Source organism: Lithobates pipiens, unplaced genomic scaffold (assembly GCF_037356315.1).
Source record: "Lithobates pipiens isolate NorthernLeopardFrog02 unplaced genomic scaffold, aLitPip1_a1.2 Scaffold_13, whole genome shotgun sequence".
NCBI classification, from domain to species: Eukaryota; Metazoa; Chordata; class Amphibia; order Anura; family Ranidae; genus Lithobates; species Lithobates pipiens.
In genome coordinates, this window is record NW_027507718.1 from 187,788,589 (window position 1) to 187,810,055 (window position 21,467).

Sequence of the window (21,467 nt, forward strand, 5' to 3'; positions counted from 1 at the left end):
GTAAAGTAAAGGGGCCCTGAGGTTCAGGGGGTTGTGCAATGTAAAGAGGTCTAGAGGTACAGGGGGTTGTGTAATGTAAAGGGGTCTAGAGGTGCAGGGGGTTGTGTAATGTAAAGAGGTCCAGAGGTTCACCGGTTTTGTAATGTAAAGGGGTCCAGAGGTGTGTAATGTAAAGAGATCCAGAGCTGCGGGGGGCTGTGCAATGTAAAGGAGTCCAGTTGTGGAGAGGGGGTACAAAGTAGTGACAAAGAGATATTGGGGGATGCAGAGGTATGCAGGGGGCACAGTGCGGTGTTTTTACATTTTAAAGTGAGGGGGGGGGGGTGCCAGATATAAGAGTCGCCCCGGGTGCGGAATGCTCTAGGTACGCCCCTGACTGAAGTCTCATACACTTTTGGTAGGTGAAAATCCCCAAGTGCTTGCAACGCATGGCTGACATCCTCCTGTTTCAGTGCAGCACCATTTTCTGGAGTTGTGTCAGTGGAGACCAAAGTCCCATCCACTACCACAGGAAGTTCTTCTTCTGTTAGTTGAGGGCAGAGGCCAGCAGCACTCTGCCCTGTTGCCAGCTCTTCTGCTGGGTTGGTGTCAGTGGAGACCGCAGTTCCATCCACAGATATCAGCTCAAGCTCCTGTTGTGTGCAGAGGCCAGTAACATTCTGCCCTGTTAGCACTTTGGCTGAGGACCCCACATCATCCACTCCAGCTAACTGTTGGGGAGTGACCGTCACCTTCTCACCATGGGCCCCTGGAGGCAGAGGTCTTGGACCCTCTGTGCAGTGGGCAGCGCTTCAGCTGGAGGAGTCTCTTGTAACTGCGCAGAAGCTGCTGTTGGTGCTGGGCAGAGCTCAGTGAAGTTTGGCCCTGACACCAGCTCTTCTGCTGGAAGCTCACTAGGTTGATCTTCCTCAGCAGAAAAGTCTATCAAATCCCCTGTCTCTGCAACTGGTGTCTGGGGATAGAGGTTCACCATCTCCTGTCCGTGGAACCCAGAAGATGCTATTGGTGCTGGGCAGAGGGTGGCAGAGCTCTGCCCTGTTGTCAGCACTTCAGCTTTGGGTATGACAATCTCCAGATTTTCCACTACCAATTCTCTGGCATGGTGCTGGAAAGACACATTCCTCGATCCATGCTCATCTTGTGCAGAAACAGGTTTGTCAAGGTCAGTCAGCACTTGCTGCATCTGCCATAAGACCTCCACGCCCAAAGCTGCGAGGGCAAAGCACACTGTTACTATGCCACCTTTGCCAACTCTTCAGCCAGTACTGGTACTTCCTGATAGTCTTAGGCAAAGGGAGCCCAGCCCTGGCACTGAGCAGAGTCTAGCAGCCGTCTGTAGGCAATCTCCAGCTTGTCATTCCTGAACGGCCAGAAACTCTAAATCTTCCAGTGTTCAGTGCACTTAATTAGCATGAACAGCAATTGGTGAAAGACTCTTAGAAGCCATACTAGAATTATTTACATTATAGCAGACAGACAGGTGGCTGGAGTTTATGACATCAGCATCTTCTAACAGTATGTGTCCCAAGTATGAATCAGTCATTATTTCTAATATATACAGGATTCCCAGAGTCTGTATGCCTGGGGACCCTTGAGTTGGTGTTACTTTGGATTCAGGTCCATGTCCCTCCAAGACACACATACTCTGGGAACCCTGTATATGCCATATTAGAAATAATGACAGAGTCATACTGTTGGGACACATACTGTTAGAAGATGCTGATGTCATCAACTCCAGCCACCTGTCTGTCTGTTGTCTGCTATAATGTAAATAAGTCTAGTATGGCTTCTAAGAGTCTTTCACCAATTGCTGTTTGTGCTAATTAACCCTGCTATTGTATGAATGAGTTAAGTGTTGATATTTATGATAACGTGTATTGTATAGTCCTTGAGCTAGAAGACGGCAATTCTACCCTGAAAGATCATATCTTTGAGTCACCTAGTCTAAATGATTAGTAAACTAGTTCATGTTTATTAGGTTTCTGGTTAAAGCTTGTATTGTCAGCCTGCTGTGTATATTTGTGTGTCATCTCAAATAAAACAGTCCATGTTCAGCAACCAAACGTGTATTGTCTTGTTTGTTGTTAGCGGTTAGAATATCTGATATCTATATTCAGACTGGGAGGAAGCATAATGTGACGAAAGCACTCAAGTGGAGTGTGGGATGTTTTGTTACAATGTCAGAGCTCTTTCTCTTCTGCGGTGGTACCCACTGGCACTCATCCCCGATCCAAGGGGCTGATACCAGGTCATGTAGGATTTTTAACTGCTCCTTCCCTGCGCCACTCTGCATTAAAAAACATCTGTGATCTCCACCCCAGCCCCCTGACACCTCAGCCCTCCTAATGCCCCAGCCCTCCTGACCCTTATGATGCCCTCCTGACACACAGTCCCCCTGATGCCCTGCTGACACCCAGCCCTCCTGACCTCTGTACATTGCCCTGCATACAACTGACCTCTGTACATTGCCCTGCATACTACTGACTTCTGTACACTGTCTTGCATACTACTGACCTCTGTATGCTGCCCTACCTACTTCTGACCTCTGCACACTGCCCTACATACCACTGACCTCTGTACGCTGTCCTACATACTCCTGACCTCTGTACATTGCCCTACATCCTAATGACCTCTGTATGCTGCTTGACCTACTACTTACACTGGGCAGAAATAAGAGCAGATAGCCAGTCCTGAAACTAGTCAAGAAAATCAGCCTGCAGTACCATATGTTCTGTTTTCATGATGAACTCCAGCATCAGATTTGTGGGGATGAACAGGCATGAAAAAAAGTGTGAATGAAAGTGAATGCAGAGTTTTTCACTGAGGTAGGCAAAGTTTATATTTTTAAAATGACGTTAGTTTTAGTACGTTTTTCTAGGTTTTCTTCATGCTCTCTTTACTTTTAATTGGGGTTGCTCGATAGGAAATCTCTTTAACCACTTGCTTACTGGGCACTTAAACCCCCCTCAGTCCCAGACCAATTTTCAGCTTTCAGCGCTGATGCACTTTGAATGACAATTGCGCGGGCATACAACACTGTACCCAAATGAAATTTTTATCATTTTTTTCCCACAAATAGAGCTTTCTTTTGGTGGTATTTAGTTACAGCTCGGAGTTTTATTTTTTGCTAAACAAACAAAAAAAGATGCAAAAAAAAAAAAAATCATGTTTTAATAGTTTGTTATAAAATTTAGCAAACGGGTCATTTTTCTCCTTCATTGAAGTGCGCTGATAAGGCGGCACTGATAGGCTGCATTGGTGGGCACTGATGGGCTGCATTGGTGGGCACTGATAGGCTGCATTGGTGGGCACTGATAGGCTGCACTGGTGGGCACTGATAGGCATAGTTAAGGCGGCACTAATAGGCACAGATAAGGCGGCACCGATGGGCACAGATAAGGCGGCACTGATGGGCAAAGATGGGCACAGATAAGATGGCACGGATGGGTGGCACGGATAAGTGGCACGGATGGGTGGCACGGATGGGCACTGATAGGTACCACAGATAGATGGGACTGATGGGCACTGATAGGTGGCACTGATAGGTGGCTCTGATAGGTGGCACTGCTGGGCACTGATGGGCGGCACTGCTGGGCACTGATGGGCGGCACTGCTGGGCACTGATGGGCGGCACTGGGGTGCAGCACCTTTGAGGCAGATTGGGTGGCACTGTGGGTGGCACTGTAGGTGGCACTGTGGGGTGGCACTGTGGGTGGCACTGTGGGTGGCACTGTGGGCACTATGGGCACAGACGGGGGGCACTTACTTTTACTTTTAGTTATACTTCAGGATGGCACTGCGGGAGGCAGGTGGGCACTGGCAGGTGGCATGTGGTGCCTTGCATTGCTGGCCGTGATCGGGACTGATGTCCCGATCACGGCCGCCGGTGATCGGCTTTTTTTTTTTCTCCTCGCGATGTCAGCGCGAGGAGGAATAATAGCCGATTACCGGCTCCGTTCTATCACATGATCAGCTGTCATTGGCTGACAGCTGATCACGTGATAAGGGGTCGGGATCGACCCCTTACACGGATCGGTGATCAGGCGAGTCTCACGGACTCGCCGATCACAGAGCGCGCCACGCGCCCCTCAGGGGGCGTGCAGGCCGCTCGTAACCGGGACGACGTCAATAGACGTAGTCCCGGAAATCTAGGTCCGCGCTAATGCCGTCATTCGGCAATAGCGCGGTACCCAAGTGGTTAAAAAAAGGGGGGGGGGCCTGCATCCCGATGATCTTTGATCTCTTCAATGTTGTCCAGGTAGATCTCCATTTCTAAAAGGTTGCCTACCCTTGATCAACCAATACAAAAAGTAAATACAAAACCTCCATATACACCATCCTTTACCCACAGCTGGGTAATCCCTATAAAGCATGATCCAATTTCTCAAAGCAATCGGATATTTCCTGGATGAACAATCTGTAGTGTTATTATCTATAAATGTTTATACCCAGTTACATTTTGAGCATTTTGGAATCCACATTTTTTCTTAAAACAATCTACTGAGCTGGCCAGAACTAGTTCTTAAAGCAAACCTTCAGTCATTGTTTTCATCTTTCCATCTAATAAATGTTCTGCCCTTGTTGTTTTAAATTTATAAAATATTACTGTATAAATACCTTATACAGCCCACATCCTGTTTCTTGTCTGGTAAAAAGCCTAGGCTTATGACATCATGCACAGCTGTTTCAGTTTGCCAGAAAGGGAGGGGGGTGAGTTATACGAGGGCCAATGAGAGCTGCAGAGCTGGAGGTGTACCTCTATGTGTCTGTGTCAATCCAAGAAGTGAACAGGCAGCAGCTTCAGCTACCCACAGTTAAAATGGATGCAGTCAGACTCCGTGGAGGGAGATTTCTGCAGCATATTTGGCAAGTACAGTCTCACAGTATATATAAAATAATATGCAAAGTGGTTGGAGGGAAGCTTCAGAATGGCAAAGATGTTTTTATTCCAAATTATGTGAGCAGACTGCAGTTCCTCTTTAAGAGAATCTATTTCACAAGGGTGGTCCTCCTCTACTTTTAAGACAGAGTAAAATTACATTATAAGCAATTGCATGGTGCTCCACACAAGCCAGTGAGCTTTTTGGCAGTAAAGGGGTTTACACGATGCTATGGATGGTCTTGCTGATAAACCTTTTGACCACTTTCCGGACAGTCCACCATATATATACTGCGGCAGGGTGGCCTGGCTGCACAAAATCACGTATCTTTACGTGATTTCATGCAAGTAGTGTAGGGACTGCCGGTCCGGTGGCCGCAATGGCCACCGCCGCGACCCATCAATCGTTCTGTGGATAGACAGATCAGCAGTGTGCCTATGTAAACAAGGCAAACTGCTGATCTGTCAGGGAGCAAAGGAGAGATCTTGTTTTTCAGCTAAGCTTAGCTAAGCTAAGCTGAACCACGATCCCTTTTTTGCTCCAGTGTATCTGCCACCCTCCCCCCCACAGTTAGTAAGCACCTCCCAGGCACACACTTAACCCCTTGCTCACCCATGGTGTTAACCCCTATCCTGCCAGTGTAATTTATACTTTGATCAGTGCATTTTTTTTAGCACTGATCACAATATTGGTGTCACTGGTCCCCAAAAAGTGTCACTTAGTGTCCAATTTGTCCGCTGCAATGTTGCAGTCCCACTAAAAATCTCTCATCGCTGCCATTACTAGTAAAAATGAAAATGCCATAAAAATATCCCATAAATTGTAGACACGATAACTTTTGTGCAAACCAATCAATATATGCTTATTGGGATTTTTTTTTTGACAAAAATATGTAGAAGAATACATATTGGTCTAAATTTATGAAGAAATTTGATTTGTTACATTTTTTAATTGGAAATGTTTTATAGCAGAAATTTAAAAATATTGGGGGTTATTTCCGAAAGGCAAATCCACTTTGCACTACAAGTGCAAAGTGCACTTGAAATTGCACTGAACGTGCACTTATAAGTGCAGTCGCTATAGATCCGAGGGGGACATGCAAGGAAAATAAAAAAACAGCATTTTAGCTTGCACATGATTGGATGATAAAATCAGCAGAGCTTCCACTCATTTCAGATCTACCCCTCAGATTTACAGCGACTGCACTTCCAAGTGCACTTTCAGTGCAATTTCAGTTGTAGTTTGCACTTGTAGTGCAAAGTGGATTTGCCTTTCGTAAATAACCCCTTTTGTTTTTTATTCAAAATTGTCAGTCTTTTTTTGTTTATAGCGCAAAAAATAAAAACAGCAGAGGTGATCAAATACCACTAAAAGAAAGCTCTATTTGTGGGAAAAAAGGACATCAATTTTATTTGGGTACAGCACCGCACGACCAGGCAATTATCAGTTAAAGCAACGCAGTACCGTATCGCAAAAAATGCAGATACAGTTTGTAAGGGCGCTCTGAACATCAGGACCAAGCAAAAACAGATGTCTTTATGAACCAGAAAGTCTATAATAGGGTATCTTCCACACTTGGGGCTGCACTTATGGAGAGAAGCAATCTCTGAATAGGAAACAGAAAAACAAGGAAAAGGCGCCTCTAAGTGTAGAATTAAAAGCTGTTTAATTTCCCCAAAAAGGGTTAAAAACACTTCCATGATATGTAGACTGGCAGAGCATATCATTAAAGAGGAAGTAAACCCCTTCAAACCACTTTGACCTACAGGTAAGCCTAGATTAAGGCTTACCTGTAGGTCCAAGCAATATCTCCTAAGCCTATATGGTTTAGGAGATATTTGCCCGAAAATGGGCACCGCGGTGCGCAGGCGCACTAAATGCGGCAAATCCAAGAATGGATTTGCCTAATTTGTCGACTCCCGTGCGCATGCGCGGGAGTGACGTCATCGCGGCTTCGCTGAATGGCAGAGGCGGAGCTGCGAGACGCGACTCCCGTGCGCATGCGCGGGAGTGACGTCATCGCGGCTTCGCCGCTGTCATTGGTGGGAGCTGCGAGACGCCACCAGCAAGATGGATGCGGCGGACTACAGGGATCAGCGGCGACTTCGCTGGCTCCTGTGTCAGGTAAGTGACACATAATGAGCTACTATGCGATGCATAGTAGTCCATTATGCTTTACCTTTGCAGGGAAAAAAAGAGGAAGTAAACCCATCAGGGTTTACTTCCTCTTTAATATCCATGTAGGTGGTCCGACATGAATGCAGTGGCCACTGGCATATACCAGTTCTTTAGGCTGTGTGTGTCCAGTAGCAGGGAGGTCCAGGGGATGCCAACGGGAAAACCAGCAGGGAGCTCCAAGAGAACTGAGAGGCCAGCCCGCAATCACAGTCTCAAAACACCAGGATCCCAGAAGTGATGTCAGCGGCAGGAGACAATAACCAGCAACCAGCGTGGACCACAAACAGGAAGCAAAACAGGAAGCAGTCATCAAAGAGGGACGCGTTTCGGAACATCTCATTGGTTCCTTTATCAACCTGATGACTGTGTGTGTATGGGACTAATTTACACTACCTGGGCGGACCTTAGGGGCGGGAATATGTAAATGGAGCTTTATCACAATATAAAGGTATAGGGCAGGAGAAAAAACAGAAACAAAATCCCTATCCAAACAAAAAAAATATATGATTTCATACAAAACAACAACCAATAAGCGACATTTAAAAATAAAAATAAACATAAAATTAAAATGAGAATCAATATTTTTACACAATCTTCAATAATGCTTAAGACTAGGCATATATATAAGACTGAAGGGGAGGGAGTAGGGGAAAGAAAAAGAAGGGGGAGGGGCAAAAGAAGAAAGGGAATAAGGGGGCAAAGAGAAAATATTTTGAAAAATATCTAGAGAAAAAATATTTAAAAATTTTTTTTTATATATATCTAAGGCAAAAAATATGTATAAATATGTTAACTAAATATATTTAAAAAAATAAATAAATAAAAAGATATATATATACCGAAATGGTTAAAATTATTTAAAAATATTTACCATATTTAAAATAATATACTAATAGAAAATTATATACTAATAAAAAATCCTGCACAAATATATTAGGAAAGGAGGAATCTAGAGAATGGCACTAGTTTCAAAGTCCTCATTCAACCCTCCAGGGGCAAGAACATTTAGACCCCTTTCACACCACACCGCACCTTGCGTCGGCGGTAAAACGCCGCTATTTTTAGCGGCGTTTTGCCGGCGGCATTACAGCGCTGCCCCATTGATTTCAATGGGCAGCAGCGGTGGAGGAGCGGTAAACACACCGCTCCTTCACCGCTCCAAAGAAGCTGCTGGCAGGACTTTTTTCTGACGTCCTGCCAGCGCACCGCTGTAGTGTGAAAGCCCTCGGGGCTTTCACACTACACACAATGGTGCAGCTTCTTCAGGGCGTTTTGCAGGCGCTATTTCTAACGCTATAGCACCTGCAAAACGCCCTGGTGTGAAAGGGGTCTTAAAGTAAAAATCCAAAACATTTCTCTATGACAGTTTTCTGAAACGTTCGGCTGAGGGGAGGTTCTTTGGCATTGTCTCAATGACCCAGACCCTTAAACCATCTGTAGATTTTTGATGGTACTTGAGGAAATGCCTAGGAACACTGTGATTATCTAATCCACCGGAGATGAAACAGCGATGCTCGCTGAAACGCTTGCGAAGTGGCCTAATGGTTCTCCCTACATAAAACAGGCCGCAAGGACACGTTAGACAGTATACCACATGGGCAGTGGAGCATGTGTGAAAACCCTTGATAGGGTATGTTTTTCCTTTTACAACAAAATCCTTCTGGCCATGTCTCACAAACTGGCAGGTTTTGCATAATGGTTTGCGGCATTGGTACATACCCGAGATAGCTAGAAAAGTGGGAATAGAGCTACCAGGGGGAGGAGGTTCCTCTTTAAGTTTACTTGGTGACACTTTGCTCTTAATATTAGGTGCTTTTATGTATGCAAACTTTGGCCTATTGGGAACAACAGGAAGGAGATACTCATCCTAAAGCAGCAAGGGCCAATGTCTCCGTACGATACTCTCCATCTGTTTGTGACAGGAATGAAATTGAGTCATGAAGCGTAAATCATTAAGATTTTTACTACCACGGATAGAGGTATATGAAGAGGGAGTTGTATTTTTGTATTGAGAACATGCTGTTTCCACAAGATTTACTAGGAACCCTTTATCAAGGAATTTTGCTTTTAAAGTCTAATGCCGCGTACACACGGGCGGACTGTATGGCCTACTTAGTCCGCCGAAACACATTTCAGCGGACAGTCCGCTCGTGTGTGGGCTTCAGCGGACTTTTTCAGCATGCAGTCTAAGTATTTCGGATTTTTCTAAATACTGTCCGTCGTACTCGCATTTCGGCGGACAATCCGCCCTTGTGTATGCCAGTCCGCCTTACTTATGAAATGAGCAGACTTTTCCCGCCCGGAGAAAAGTCCGCTCATTTCGAGCAGGTATCCAGGTAGGCGGGGCCCGCGAAGGAGACGTCGCTGGCCCCGCCGCCTGGTATGGACTTAAAGGGGAACCCCAACGCCGAAAAAAATCGGCGTGGGGGTCCCCCCCAAGTCCACAACAGACCCTTGTCCGAGCACGCTACCCGGCCGGCCAGGAAAGGGGGGCGAGCGAGCGAGCGCCCCCCCTCCTGAGCCGTACCAGGCCGCGTGCCCTCAACATGGGGGGGTGCCTTGGGGAAGGGGGGGCCGCGCGGCCCCTCCACCCCAAAGCACCTTGTCCCCATGTTGATGAGGACAAGGGCCTCTTCCCGACAACCCTGGCCGTTGGTTGTCGGGGTCTGCGGGCGGGGGGCTTATCGGAATCCGGGAGCCCCCTTTAATAAGGGGGCCCCCGGATACCGGCCCCCCACCCTATGTGAATGAGTATGAGGTACAATGTACCCCTACCCATTCCCCTGTAAAATAAAAGTACAAAAAAAAACACAACACACGAGATAAAATACTTTATTGCACAGCTCCGGGGGTCTAGTCCATTCATTCGAAAGTATGACGGACTGTCCGTCGGATTGTATGACGGACTAAGTAGGCCATACAGTCCGCCCGTGTGTACGCGGCTTTACTCTGATTATCGTAATCATCAATTCTAGTACAATTCTTTTTCAGTCTGCAAAATTGGCTCTTAGGTATATTGTTGAGCCATTGGGGATGATGACAACTTTTATAGTGGAAGAATGAGTTCCCTGCAGTAGGTTTGGTAAAATTCGTGGCATGAATATCTTTGCCAACAGAAAATAATTCCAAATCAAGGAAAGCTAACTTATCTTTATCCAGAACAGAGGTAAACTGTAAGCCCATATTATTATTGTTACAATGTGTAACAAAATCTAAGACTGAAGATGCACTGCCATCCCAAATAATAATCACATCATCTATGGAACGACCATAGAACACAATGTGGGAGAGAAAAGGATTGTTATTCCATATGTGCAAGGATTCCCAATGCCCCATAGTAAGATTGGCATATGAAGGTGCAAAATTTGCCCCCATAGCAGTCCCATTCACTTGAAGAAAAAAATTGTTATCGAATTTAAAATAATTGTGAGTGAGACAGAAAGAGGTAGCCTCAACAATAAAGGAGGCTTGCCTGGGGTTCAGCATAGGGTCCTGACACAAAAAGGATTGTATGGCGCTCAATCCAACATCGTGCGGTATGGAAGTATACAACGATTGGACGTCTAGGGAGACCCAGAGATAACTGGGCTCCCAAGAGTAGGGAGAAAGCAATTCCAGCAAATGGGTGCCATCTCTAATGTAGGACTGGAGGGATTGGGCAAGTGGCTAAAGAAACTGGTCGACATATTGTGACAAGCCACTGGTAATACTACCATTAGGCCACTTCGCAAGCATTTCGGCGAGTATCGCCGTTTCATCTCCGGTGGATTAGATAATCACAGTGTTCCTAGGCATTTCCTCAAGTACCATCAAAAATCTACAGATGGTTTAAGGGTCTGGGTCATTGAGACAATGCCAAAGAACCTCCCCTCAGCCGAACGTTTCAGAAAACTCTGTCATAGAGAAATGTTTTGGATTTTTACTTTAAATGTTCTTGCCCCTGGAGGGTTGAACAAGGACTTTGAAATTATTGCCATTCTCTAGATTCCTCCTTTCCTAATATATTTGTGCAGGATTTTTTATTAGTATATGATTTTCTATTAGTATATTATTTTAAATATGGTAAATATTTTTAAATAATTTTAACCATTTTGGTATATATATATATATATATATATATATATATATATATATATATATATATATATATTATATATATATATATATATATATACATATATATATATATATTTATATATATATATATATATATACATATATATATATATTTTTTTATATATATTTAGTTAATATATTTATACATATTTTTTGCCTTAGATATATATTTAAAAAAAAAAAATTAAATATTTTTTCTCTAGATATTTTTCAAAATATTTTCTCTTTGCCCCCATTATTCCCTTTCTTCTTTTGCCCCTCCTTTTTTTTTTCTTTTTTCACTACTCCCTCCCCTTCAGTCTTATATATATGCATAGTCTTAAGCATTATTGAAGATTGTGTAAAAATATTGATTCTCATTTTCATTTTATGTTTATTTTTATTTTTAAATGTCGCTTATTGGTTGTTGTTCTGTATGAAATCATATATTTTTTTGTTTGGATAGGGATTTTGTTTCTGTTTTTCCTCCTGTCATATACCTTTATATTGTGATAATGCGCCATTTACATATCCCCGCCCCTAAGGTCCGCCCAGGTAGTGTAAATTAGTCCCATACACACACAGTCATCAGGTTGATAAAGGAACCAATGAGATGTTCCAAAACGCGTCCCTCTTTGATGACTGCTTCCTGTTTTGCTTCCTGTTTGTGGTCCACGCTGGTTGCTGGTTATTGTCTCCTGCCGCTGACATCACTTCTGGGATCCTGGTGTTTTGAGACTGTGATTGTGGGCTGGCCTCTCAGTTCTCTTGGAGCTCCCTGCTGGTTTTCCCGTTGGCATCCCCTGGACCTCCCTGCTACTGGACACACACAGCCTAAAGAACTGGTATATGCCAGTGGCCACTGCATTCATGTCGGACCACCTACATGGATATTAATGATATGCTCTGCCAGTCTACATATCATGGAAGTGTTTTTAACCCTTTTTGGGGAAATTAAACAGCTTTTAATTCTACACTTAGAGGCGCCTTTTCCTTGTTTTTCTGTATCGCAAAAAATGGCCTGGTCAGGAAGTGCGTAAAACTTTCCGGGGCTAAAGTGATTAAAGAAACCAGTCTAACATACCACACACTGTACACCTGAAACACAAAAGCAGTCCCCTTTATTTTTTTCCACCTGTAAACTCCTGTTTTGCCAGGAAAAGTCTTCTGCATCCAGCAATGACCAATGAGAAACAGGCCACAGAATATCTTTGGAACCCTCCAGTAACACTCTGCCTATGCAGTACTAAAAAAAAGTTATCCCCTTTCTCTTCTACTACCCAGAAACGGCTATAAAGTACACCAAAATAGATCTAAATTGTCTAACCGTTACAAGGTTAAATAAAATGATATTCGGAAAGTCGGTTATCTCTTAGAAAAGAATACAATGTTAATTTGCAGAAAGCTTGTTTTTTCGATGTAAAATGTAAAATTCAATCTAAGCCCAACTCCATCCAACCCTTGTTTTTTAGGTGTTTTTATTGCCAACTGTCTACCTATCAGGGAGATTTCTCACAACCTGTCAGGGCAGAAGCTGTATTTTGCTGTATGTGTGTTGCGATCCTTCTTAAGGGTGAAGAAAACCCTTGCCAATGGGGTCACATAAAAAAAGATTTTACCTCTTTCCAACTATAAAAAAAATGTAGGCTATAAAAAAATCCAAACCTTCTTCATTTTTAACGTACAGTTTTTGTAAGCTGAAAGCTCATTTCATAATAAATGCTGCAGTTAAGCTTTAAAAAAATTCCAAGCCTTCTACATTTTTTAGACTACAATTTTAATCATCTTAAAGCTTAACTCTGAACACGCATTAAAACAGCATTTAATGCAAATGTGTATTCCCTTAAAACTAGGATATATTTTCACATAAAACTAGCTTGAGTGTCTAAAGCCAGGCATATACGGAGCAAATTTCTTTATGCAACCACTGTCTGTATTGATTCTTCCATCAATACAGACAGTGTCGACAGGAGAATCCCTCCAGCTTAAGCTGCCCCCCCCCCCCCCAGCTTGAGATATTCACATGAAAAATCTGGTATGCTGATTGTCCCCAAGTTGATCGATCGATCAACTTAGTATATTCAGCCTGCCCAAACATGGTTCGAATTTTGCCTGGTTCCTGCTGAATCAAACTGTCTATGGCCGACCTAAATCTGTCCCGAAATCAAGTTAAAAGAGAAGTTCAGCATTGTTTTTTTTCAAGAATCATACTTACCTAGGTGGATGCAGCATTGGTCCAATTTTGCTTCTGTTCTCCATCAGCTCCAAAACCCCATAAACTAGATTTTCTGCAGATTTTTGTCTTCAGATTTACCAAAACCATATAATATGAGGTCAAACCTTAAGAGTTTCAATTTGTATGCATTCAGGCAGGCCCTTGCACTACATGGTTTTGGTAAATCTGAAGACAAAAATCTGCAGAAAATCTAATAGTATGTATGGGGTTTAGGACTGAGAACAGAGTGATCAAAGATCACTGATCGCTCGGTTCTCAGGGCTCCATGAGCAGAGAGCTGCTGACTGCTCCGCCCTATTTGTAGAATTAAAAATATTTTGGCAGATAGCACAGTTGACAGCACAGTATTTCAACTGTGTATTTAGCTGTTTTCCTTGGGCTCAGTTTTAATGTAGAACTCCAGCCAAAAATAAAAAGGTCAAAATAAATAACCCATTAAAAGATAAAAATAACAAAACTATCTTTTTCTGCAATAGTCACTATCAGTTCAGACATTTTCCTTGCAATACTTTTTTTTCTGCAGCTAGATGTTGTCAGTCTGATAGTCAGCATCATTCAACCCACCTCCTCTGAGCCGAGGTAATCCTCGACCCTCCCTAGCCTGCGGCTAAACAGTGAAAGGAGAAACAGCTCAGGGATGAGATCTTCTCCCTGTCACTCTGCTTTCTCCCTTATCAGCATGCTTCTTGTAATCACATGAACCAATCGGCTCCTTGTATTGCTTCTTCCTCTCGCACTCAAGCTCTGCAGTGCTGTATATGGAGTGCAAGAGGCTGATACTAGGTCGAAACCATGTACTTATACTTGCATTTAAAAAATACATTTAAATATATATTAAACTCAGTGTATTTAATGGCCTATTTGCACCATTCAGTGCTTTTTTGCTATTAAAATTATAAACAGTCTACCTATAACAATCAATGAATAGTGTTGTACAATATACACAAACAACTCTACATTAATTGTAAACAATAGCAGCTACTATGAAAAATAAAACATTGTAAAGATAGCATAGAATCCGGTCCTGAAACACTGTATAAATCCAATACTATAGCAGCACTCCTGTCAGTCTATTTAAAACATGACTTGCATTTATATGTTTAAACATATAAGGGATAGAGGGACAACACTTAGTGAATACAGTTCTGAAGGAAGGCGGTGGTCCTAGTAGATATTATGAGCGTGCACCCTACACCCAGATCCACACTGCATAAGTCACACTCCCGAGGGGTTCAAACTCACCAGAAAACAGTGAATCACAAGCCTTGAAATAATCAGAAGGAAGTCACCCAAGGTTAGGGCTGCAAATCACTCAATGAATAGGCAATCATAGAAAAGAAAGATTACACATAGCGTGATCCTGTTTAACACTGTTTAATATACCATCTGCAAAACATCAATTCATCTCTCCTTACCTACTATATATACCCTCCCAAAAATACATAAAGATCCCCAAAACCCCCCTGCCAGACTTATTGTCAATGGCATAGGATCTGTAAATCTTATCTTAAAGATACTAAAAAATCTTCTGCAGAATTCGAATTAGCAGGAAGAAGTGAGATATATTTAGTGACCGCAGATGTGTCATCTCTATATATAGCTATTCAGCATGAAGATGCTTTATTGACCCTTAATTGGGCCGTAAGCCAAAGAGATTACCTCCCTTATACTCAGAAGGTTTTCTTACGAAAGGCATTCAATTTTTGTCTCGCTCATTCTGTTACAATGCCAATTTTATCTCCCAGAAGAGAGGCGTTGCTATGGGTGTGAAATTTGCGCCCAGTATTGCAAATCTCTTTATGGGGGAATGGGAGGACAAGTCTATTTTTGGAGTAAGGAGAGATGAATTGATGTTTTACAGGCAGTATATTGATGATCTGCTTTTTATATGGGCAGGATCAGAAGTTTTGCTTCAACAGTTTATTGAGCACCTAAATACTAATAAAAACAATATCAAATTAACAAGTTAGTGGAGCAAAGATGAAATTAACTTCTTGGATGTTAAAGGGGTTGTAAAGGTACATTTTTTTTTTAAACCAAACATGTTATACTTACCTCCACTGTGCAGCTCGTTTTGCACAGATTGGGTCCAAACCTGGTCTTCTGGTGGTCCATCTGCGGTTGTCTCGGCTCCTCCCCGCAAGAACTAAGCACATTCATGCAAGCTCTCTTGCATGGTGGTTAGTTCTTGCAGGCGCACTCCCGTGATACAGTCAGCTTCTATAGCCACTCACTCTATCACTCGGCCCCGCCCCGGTGTGCAGCGTCATTGGATGCGATTGACAGCAGTGTGAGCCAATGGCTGCGCTGCTTTCAATCCATCCACTCTAGCTAATCAATGGCCAGGCTGTGCGGCGAAGAGGAGATTGAGGGCGAGCACAGCAGGTGAATGGGCTCAGGTAAGTAAAACAGGGGTGCTGAGGGGGCCGGTATTGTCGGATGTTTTTTCACCTTGAAGGTGAAAAAATACAAACCTTTACAACCCCTTTAATGTGTATAGACATAACAATAGGCTGGAGACAAAAGTGTTCTTCAAACCTACTGACCGTAATAGCTACCTACCCTTGCAGAGTGGACACCATCCCCTCTGGCTTAAGAATATTCCTAAAGGCCAAATCATGAGGGTTAAAAGAAACTGTTATACTACCAATGATTTAATTGCACAGTTAGAAGCAGTGGAAGGAAGATTTGTGGATAAAGGATATAGTCCACAGTATTTGGATACAGTTGTAGAGGAAGTGCTGGCACTACCCCGTAAAAACTGCTTAAGTGATGTAGTACCTTGTGGGAATAATGACAGCCAGGATTGGGGTTTTATTTCTGGTTTTCACACGCAATACAAAGAAGTAGAATCAATATTTGAGGCACATTGGCATGTAGTACTTTTGGATAAAACACTAAAACCTGTACTTCCAATTTCCCCAAAATGTATCTATACAAAGGCACCTAGTTTTAGGGATAAGGTGGTGAAAAAGTATTGGACCCGCCTACCAGATCACCATCCTTTTGGGATAGAGATGGTTTCTTTGCGTGCAGGAAGTGTAGAGCATGTAGAGAAGTCACTAGACCAATGGGAGGTCTGGAGAGATTCACCTCCACTTCAAACAATAGGGAATTCCAAATTAGTGGCACTGGGGACAGATGGCACTAGGGACAGGTGGCACTGACAGGTGGCTCTGGGCACTTTATTTTCCCTTTTTTTTCACCTTGACGCTGCAGCCGTTCACTCTTCCTCCTCACACGCTGTCTCTGTGTGAGGAGGGAGAGCCGGCGATGAGAGATGGTCTCATATGTTAATATATGAAATCATCTCTCATTGGACACTCAGATCGAGTGCTAAATGGCCGCTGTGATTGGCCATTTAGCGCGATCTGTGATTGGCTGTGTCCAAAAGACACAGCCAACACAGAATTTCTCCTCTGCGCACCCGCAGCGGTGTGCAGAGGGGAAATAAACGCCCTACCGGCAATTGGAGTCTACGCTGTAGCCATCTTTCAGCTATAGCGCAGACGCTTAGTGGTTAATGCATATACTGTATTACCAGCAATAGTATCTGTATTTTTAGTCCGATGATTGGCGAAACACCCAGAGTGATAAGCACCTCATCCCAAAAGATATGAAAACAAGTGGGAGTTGGAAAAGAAGAGGGATTTTAATGGTGCAAGAATATTCACAAATTTATAATATAATCAAAAAGAAATTATGGTTTTACAATTTTATGAAATTCAAAGTTAAAAAGTTCTATATAAATATTATCACAGAGAGTCAAACAAAATGGTGGTCAGAAAAAGCTCATTGTTTCAGGTATATGTAGTATTGCACATTAGCCCGACATGTTTCGCTGACTTGCATCTTCAGGGGATGTGCAAACTGGATCACGAGTATCGTGATAAACTGTACATTTATAAGAGACAAGAACAAATAAATACTAAAAATTGTAAACAAAATCATTAATTTACCTAGTAAGGGGGGCACAGTGTCTGCCAGGAAAAAAAAAAAAAGGGAGGAAGCGGACTTACCCCGCGATGAAGTCTGACCCACTACAACCACCAAATGAGCCCGCAGTTAACAAAATCCCCTGAGGGGGGAAATCTCTGATGCAGTCACAGAGGACAGGGGGACCAGGCTGGAGAAATAATCCAAAATCAAAATAAAAATTGAAAATAAAAATAAATATAATTACAAAAACCAATATACCGAGACAAAATCCCAGCTGTGTAAATGAAAACAGCTGTGGATAAAAGAGCATTATAGCTCACAGAAAAAATGAAGATAAAAATAAAAATAAATAAATAAATAAATAATATTAAACTATATCTACTTACTTAAAAAATGTATAAACGGAGCTTTGGGTGGAGGGAAAACAGCCTGCAGGGATGGTAATTGCAGGGTATATGTCTGGTGAAAATAATATATGAAAAAATATAATTAAGAAAAAAGAAAAAGGAAAGAATTACTTTAATCTTCAATTAAATTTTTATAATATTAAACAAGAGCGTAAAGGAGAAAATTTACTGGAGAAAGAAAAGTTTATGTTTTAAATTATATATATTTTTTACTTTCTCCAGTACATTTTCTCCCTTATTCTCTTGTTTAATATTATAAAAATTTAATTGAAGATTAAAATAATTCTTTCCTTTTTCTTTTTTCTTAATTATATTTTTTTCATATATTATTTTCACCAGACATATACCCTGCAATTACCATCCCTGCAGGCTGTTTTCTGGTTTCCCTCCACCCCAAGCTCCGTTTATACATTTTTTAAAGTAAGTAGATATAGTTTAATATTATTTATTTATTTATTTTTTATCCTCATTTTTTTTCTGCCAGCTATAATGCTCCTTTATCCACAGGTGTTTTCATTTACACAGCTGGGATTTTGTCACAGTATATCGATTTTTGTAATTATATTTATTTTTATTTTCATTTTTTATTTTTATTTTGGATTATTTCTCCAGCCTGGTCCCTCTGTCCTTTGTGACTGCATCAGAGAGGTTCGCCCTTAGGGGATTTTGTTAACTGAGGGCTCATTTGGTGGTTGTCGTGGGTCTGACTTCATCGCGGGGTAAGTCCGGTTCTTCCCTTTTTTTTCGTTTTGTTTTTTCTGGCAGACACTGTGCTTCCCTTACTAGGTAAATTGATGATTTTGTTTACATTTTTTTGTTTTTATTTGTTCTTGTCTCTTATAAATGTACAGTTTATCACAATACTCGTGGTCCAGTTTGCATATGCCCTGAAGAAACAAGTCAGCGAAACATGTCGGGCTAATGTGCAATACTACATATACCTGAAACGTGCGTTTTCTGACCACCATTTTGTTTGACTCTTTGATAATGTTTATATATAACATGTTAACTTTGAATTTAATAAAATTGTAAAACCATCATTTCTTTTTGATTATATTATAAATTTGTTAATATTCTTGCACCGTTAAAATCCCTCTTCTTTTCCAACTCCCACTTATTACCAGCAATGTTTATTTAATACTAGGTTGGAGTAATAAGTTTGTTGATTTAATCTTGCTTGTATGATTCATTTGGGTCCATGTAATTTATTAACATTTAATTATGTATATATAGAATGATGATGTATTAGTATTTAATGATTCATTTTAGTCTAAATTTGTTTTAGGTGGTTATTGAACACTTGGAATCATTAGTTAGAAAATTTACTGAGTACTGGTAATATGTTTGAGATCCAATCGCTTCAGTAGGTTTATCTGTTGCCTATGTGTGAGGATATCACCGCTAGTAACAGTAATAATAGTGTGCATCACTTTGAGTTGAAGTGGCTAGCACAGGAAAGGTTAACAGGCTGAGCGAAGGATCAATAAATAGCCAGGACCTTGAGTTGTGGGGTCATGCCCACAGATGAAGTTGTAATGACGAAACGCATCAGGGACGACCGGAAGTGATGCATGCGTGTCCCAGTCAGCAAGAGACAACCAGGGGAAATCAGAGCGATTGTAAGTGCAATCTTTAGGGGGTTGGGTTTTGCATTAAAAGCGGTAAATGGCATCACGCTATGTGGAATCTTTTTCTATGATTGTCTATTAATGGAGGGATTTGCAGCCCTAACCAGATCTATATCTTGGATGACTTCCTTCTGATTATTTCAAGGCTTGTGATTTACTGTTTTATGGTGAGTTTGAACTTCTCGGGGAGTGTGACTCATGCAGTGTGGATCTGGGTGTAGGGTGCATGCTCATAATATCTACTAGGACCACCGCCTTCCTTCAGAACTGTATTCACTAAGTGTCATCCTTCTATCCCTTCTATGATGAAACATATAAATGCCGGTCATGTTTTAAATGGGCTGACAGGAGCACTGCTATAGTACTGGATTTGTACATATTAATGATATGGTAATAATTACAGAGCTGCATGTTTGTGTATTTGCCTGGTGTTCAGCTTTCAAAAAGAAATTTGCAGTGCCAAAACCAATATGAAAGCCACATCATTATTATTTGTAAAATCAAATTCTATGCCTGTTAAAGACTATATTAATTTAATAAATAATAACCCTACGAGTCGTAATAAAATTGCAAAGCATAACGCAATCTTAACTGGGCCCAGGTACAATTCAGTACAAGGCAGATTGTTTACAGTTTATTCTACTTGTATATATCATAAACTTAATAAAACTTTATAAAAACAATAAATTAAAGCTTTAAATTATTTTTAATACATAAGTATTAATTTTCTTTGAATACAATATGTTTGTTTTTTTCTGTTTGTCCCAAAGTGAATTTTTATAGTTCTAAACATTAAACATAATACTGAAAATAATTAAAAAGAAATTATTAATACTGTTATTACTAGTAGTACAAGTTGATTTGTACTAGTTACACAGTATAATTATAGAAAAAAAAGAATCAAACTTACCAGAGTTGGTTATTGCGCAGTTCACAGTGCCAAAATGACAAAAGATTATTCAGGCTTACATAAAAGTTAGCAGCACCAGTAATGATTACCATGTAAATCCCACACAAAGAAGGAGGACTTGGAATGTAGGCGTTACATTAAAAACCCTTCATTGTCCTCAAAAAGAGTAATCTGATCTATGATCAACCCAGGTCTTTCAAGCAGGCAGTGTCCTAAGCCACTAGCTATGAAAGTGCAGTAACTGGAGCTACCAATAACTGTTTAACCTCTGGAGTTCTGAAAATACTTGTTTTGGGTGTCCTTATTACACATGTTTAAATAATATTTGTAAACTAAATGCTTTAAAGATAAAGAAAAAAAATGATAATTTCCATTGTGTAATGTACCCGTAGACATGCAATGTTTATCGCTTAGCTTAACTTATAGCAGTTGGGCCAGGAAATAGTAGTTAGTTTGCAGATAACAACTGACTTGTACAGACATTCCCAAGTCAAATTTTCTCAGGTAAAGTCTCAATTATCCTCAATGAATGTGCTCATTTGATTGCTACTGTTTTTCTTATGGTAAGCCAACACCAACACCAAGGCAATGTATGCAGGGCATACATGAACATACACTACTTGACCAGTGCAAAGGCTTTCCACATTCAGGGTTACCAGAAGACAAGGACCTGTAGTGTAGCCAGGTGCTTGGTTATAAACAGAGTGCTTTAGAACACTGCTGCAGTGCCCTCTGTGCTCCCAATTAAATTTCAGCTGAATGGGTTAACACTACTTCACCTCCATCTACAAGGGGGTGCTGACAAGCAGAAGGAGCTATTGATGAGACTTGATGGTTGGCAACATTGACTCATGGGCGATGAAGTTTTAGAAAGAAAGTTTACTTTGTCAGTAAGTGGACTATTGGACTACATTTTCCAATGCAAGTCAGGTATAAGGAGAGAGAGATGTATTTTCATAGACTGAATATCGAGGGATTTCCTCTTTGTTGTCACGAGGCTGAGCTGTGCACATGACTGCTCCTGTGTGCTAAGGAACAGAGTCGCTCCAGGTAGATCCAAATGTGAGTTGACAACTGAACGTCAGGAGCCCTGTTGCTATATTGTTAGGACTGGTGAGAGGAAACTGCAGCCATTAACCTGTTGCTGCTGGCAGTGAATGAGCAAATAAGAACCGACTATCTAACTAGCACCAT

The 21,467-nt window shown here is 41.6% G+C and overlaps 1 protein-coding gene across 2 annotated transcripts in view; it reads right to left on the reverse strand.

Moving 5' to 3' along the window:
* LOC143974510 (phospholipid-transporting ATPase IK-like) overlaps positions 1–20,373 on the reverse strand; it is a 293,505-nt gene extending 273,132 nt beyond the window's left edge. Inside the window, exon 1 of one of the 2 annotated variants that reach the window (XM_077475984.1) lies at positions 20,274–20,373. The gene's annotated coding sequence lies outside the window, so the exon portion shown is untranslated. The remainder of the gene's footprint in view (positions 1–20,273) is intronic. The other variant, XM_077475987.1, reaches the window with a different exon arrangement.
* Positions 20,374–21,467: the final 1,094 nt, after the last annotated feature.